Below are 4,482 nucleotides of genomic sequence, written 5' to 3'. Positions count from 1 at the left end.
TATTAAACATGTTGAACAATAACCGCGCTGCATTTTGGTCCTCTCCTTCATCCCAGGAGGAAAGCCGTTACAGAAGTACACTACACATTACCTACAAATCAGATGGACTAAAAGTACACAAATCTGGACTGAAATTACAAGCAGCTATGAGTGGGTCAATTCATAAATCGGATGGAGCTTTAGTGAATTAATGGTAACAAATATACATGTAAATTAAAATTAGTGGGCCTACTTACTGGTAGTTGATCTCACTGTGGTGTCTGGGGTCAAAGTAGAAGTAACAGTCGAAACTAGTGGGAAGCAATATAATTACACAAGAATAAGGTATTACATAATGTTGGTCTCTTAATTTTACAGGCCCGTAATCTAAACCATTGACAGTATAATTGGTATTTGCAGAGATGGTCATTTAGAGGCCCAACACACCTTCTGTAGGACTCACTGTCGTGCTGGGAAGCAAAGTAGATCTAGGACCTGGAGTCAAACCCACTGAGAAAACACATAATAATGAAATTAGCATTTTATTAATGATCGTATTATTGATTATCATGGTGTTGTTGGCCTTTTGAAATACCTTCATGACTTATCTATTCAAAGTGGGCAAAGTAGGACTATCACATTTACTATGGACAGATTGCTTCTAGCCCTGGTAGATGATATTTCTCCTCATTATAGAGATGATAAGACCAATTCATAAGGTGATAAAGTCTTTCAGGACAGATACTGTGTTGATTGTTGTTATCAGCTTCCTAGAATAAGGTCACCATGTATCTAACAGCAGAAGCCTAATAGTGCATAGATACGATCTAAACACTGAACCAGTTCAACAAAGAATTTAAACTACACAACCTGGGACTCAACACCAGATCAGCCTGGGACCTGGCCCAGAATAAGACAGTGTGGAGATCCATATGTCAAAGTGCTGTGCTCCAAGGAGCGAGCGAAGATGAGTGAGTGATTGAGTTAGTGGGGGGGGGGTCAGAATGAATATAGTCATATTAAACAAATCAAAGGGTAGTCAGATCATGAAGACCTGCAGCACTGATAGATTCTTACTGTATAGATAATGACTCACCTGTAAAGCTGTACCCATCACTGCGTGGTGAGAGAGAGTTTGGTCCTGAGCTCACGCTGTAGTCACAGCTCACCTCCTTACTCCTCACTGACTGTAGACTTCTAATAAGATCATTCTCATCCACAGAGAATTGACAGAACCAGCATTTGGAATCTGTGTGTTTCTTCTTCCAGACGTGTGCTCTAAAAAGACGCTTACTCTGCTCTCCAACATACAGGTTACAGGTGGTGTCATTACTGACAGAGCCAGGAATTAAACAGGTGATGATGAGGTTCTCTTTCAGACTAACTGTAATATTTGGTTTCTGACCTGTTGGGAGAGGACAACGATTTAATGAAGTACAAGGCACACTATTCTGCACATAACAATATATTGTAGAGCCTGCAGTCTTTCACTATGCAAGTTCAAATCATGATGGTCATAAACATGACATGGACTTATGATTTGTATAACTATTTTGAATTAACTTGGACTGATTTAAAAACATTAATTAAAATTAATGAATTTGTTCAAAATAAGTTAGCAATAAATTAAGCATTTGCCCAATGGGGACAGACGTCAGTTCTACACCTCGTTTTGATTTACATTTGATTGAGTTGTCAACTAATGTGAATTCAAAGTGAAATCAACAACATTTCATCCATGTCATTGGATTTAGGTTCAATGTTGGGTGAAAAAAAGACCAACATTCCCAAAATTATTTTGGCAAATCCAATACATTTCCCACGTTGATTTAATGCCATCAGAAGGAAAAAACTATTTTTTTGTTAAAAAGAGGTATAAACAATGTTTATTCAACAAGTTTTTGCCCATACTAATAAACCTGCCCTTAAAAAATGTACATACAGTATATATGTATTTCATACATATTTCTGTATTTTATGTAAGTATCTTACCTGTAATAATGTATTGATCACTGCGGGGAGACAGAGAGTGTGATCCTGTGTTCACTCTGTAGTCACAGCTCACATCTCTTTCCAACTGCAGATGCCTGAACAGATCATTCTTAGTAACATTGAAGGTACAGAATAGTTTGGATAATGCTGTGTTAAATCTCCTGACCCAAGCCTCTTTGTAGGCCTGAGGCTGGTCTCCAGTGTACAGGTTACAGCTATGACCATCACTGACAGACTCAGGAAGTACACAAATAATGGTGATGTCATGAGAAGATTCGTCATTGACACTAATGTCTGGTTTCTGCAGTTTACCTGTGAGGAGAAGACATCAATAACTGTCCATACTGTAGGTTAATGAGAATACACAACTCTTTCTGTACTAGATAACAAAAAGAGTAAGAACTAAATAGTCGGTATATATAGCTCAGCCCCCGTGAGTGACCTCGTACAGGGTGAGGGTTTAGGACCTCTCCCCTCTGTGTAGAAGTAACACTGAGACACAGAGACAGATGGAGGAGAGTCACAGCTCAGCTGAACTGAGTCTCTCTCTCTGATGACTGTAGAACTCACTGTCAGCTTGGGCTGAGGGAGGTCTGTAATGTCAGAATCAGGAAGTAAACCACTTTCAACAGTTTGCTAAAATACATTGCATGAAACAAACCCTAAAATCTAAAAGTGCATAACTTCATCTCTTATTGCTTCAGTCAGTATTTAAAATGTATATTATATAAATAATATAAAATAATCTGGTGTGTTAATCTTGAACCAGAATAGAAAAACACTGGGGTATAATAATACATACCCTGCTTACCCAGGAGAGTGACTGAGACAGGGTCACTGTAAGGAGAGTACATAGACATCTCTACAGCATAGTAGATACATCTCATGTTGACCTTGATGGTTGGACCACGACCTGCCCATTCAAGCAGCTTGTTCCCTGTGAGTGACTGATGACAGGATGTGGTATGTTGGAAATGTTGGAAATGTTGTCTTTCCTCTATGTAGAAGTAACACTGAGACACAGAGGTAGATTGAGAAGTGTGACATCTCAGCTGAACTGTGTCTGTATCCCTGATGACTTCAGGACTCACTGTCAACCTGGGAAGAGGAGGGCCTGTAAGATCAGAAGAGAGGAGTATTTCAAATGCTTGACTTGTTTTGAGAAATTTACTGACAACCATTAAATTGAATTTAAATATGCATGTCTATTATAAAATCAAGTAAATCTATCAACATTTAATGTCTAAAAACATTTAATGTCTAAAAACATGTATCTTCAAGTTTATTGAGACTAAAGGATTTTGATAATAAGGTCCATTCGTTCATATAATGATAGTATGTGAAATATATATTGTTTTAAGTAATGGCTTATTACAACATACGTAAAAATATTCCAGACTGTGTTGAGGAAGATCTGAGAGGACAGAGGAACTGAGCATTTTGTTACTGGTTTGGGAAATGTACTGTCAGCCGTTGAACATAAAACAATCACACTTAGTTTTTTCAGACCCTAGATCTTTGAGAATAATTCCCAGCGATAGTATGGGAAATAATGGGGATATAATATATTGCTTCATGCAACGGCTCTTTACAAAAGACAATAATAACGTATTTGTAGAGGACCAATTGAGCAGTACAGTGTTTGCAGTGTTTACAGCTATAGACATTTGTTTTACCCTGAATTTGGACAGAAGTAGGTTCACTGTATACGGATTTAAACTGCCAACCTTCAGCACTGTGTTGTATTAATCATTTATCAGTCATTCCTGTTGAATTCATAGTGTCAGATGGATACGCTATCAGCTAATGTTATGTTTGAATGATAAGAATAAATACCATGATTATTATTATATTTTTCCAGGGTAACTAAAAACTCATAATAATGATACTGACCTTGGGCTTTGATGGATTGGAAGGTATCTAGAAATTATAAAATATGTTATCGTCTGACATTCTAAAAAATGAATTCTACATGAGATACCGGAACACTTCACACAAGTTGGTAAAGTAGCATAATCTACTGTAATGCATTAATGGGAATCTAGCGATGGTCATTATTTTCTGAACAAAATGTAAAATAATGATAGAGAGAAATAAATAAGATGATTAATGGAATAAGATACAAGACACTCATCATAGTCATGAGATTCAGAAATATCAAGAGTTCCTAAAGTAAAAGACTAAAAGAGGGGAGAGAAGGAGAGGAATATCCTGTAGAACAAACAGATGATGAAACTGTAGAAATGTAGAAATAACTCACCAAAAAGGAGGATGACCAAGAACAGATGACCAGCCATATCAGGGATGAACAATGCCATTTGTCAGACAGCTACATACTGTTAGTCTGTCTTCACAGTAAGGTGTGTGACTGAGTCAGAGGATTGTTTGAATAGAGAAGTAGATGTGGAGCTTTTTCACTACAAAACCACAGAGAGCAGAAACCTAAACCCCAGACTCATACAGCAAGCGTGAGCTAATGTTGCAGAGGTAAGGGTATCTGAATAATCAGAA

General features: G+C 37.4%; 2 long non-coding RNA genes across 2 annotated transcripts; both read right to left on the bottom strand.

Moving 5' to 3' along the window:
- Positions 1 to 426: 426 nt before the first annotated feature.
- Positions 427 to 2,326, bottom strand: LOC139551047 (uncharacterized). Its single transcript, XR_011670189.1, has 3 exons — positions 1,972 to 2,326; positions 1,076 to 1,384; positions 427 to 489 (listed from the first exon to the last, which is right to left on the bottom strand). It is a non-coding gene; the product is annotated as an uncharacterized lncRNA (long non-coding RNA).
- An 88-nt stretch (positions 2,327 to 2,414) lies between these two features.
- LOC139551040 (uncharacterized) lies at positions 2,415 to 4,482 on the bottom strand. Its single transcript, XR_011670187.1, has 3 exons — positions 4,232 to 4,482; positions 3,865 to 3,891; positions 2,415 to 3,085 (listed from the first exon to the last, which is right to left on the bottom strand). It is a non-coding gene; the product is annotated as an uncharacterized lncRNA (long non-coding RNA).

This window comes from Salvelinus alpinus, chromosome 2 (genome assembly GCF_045679555.1).
Source record: "Salvelinus alpinus chromosome 2, SLU_Salpinus.1, whole genome shotgun sequence".
In the NCBI taxonomy this organism is placed as follows: domain Eukaryota; kingdom Metazoa; phylum Chordata; class Actinopteri; order Salmoniformes; family Salmonidae; genus Salvelinus; species Salvelinus alpinus.
Note: the sequence above shows the minus strand (reverse complement) of the source record. Positions and strands in the feature narration are given on the sequence as shown.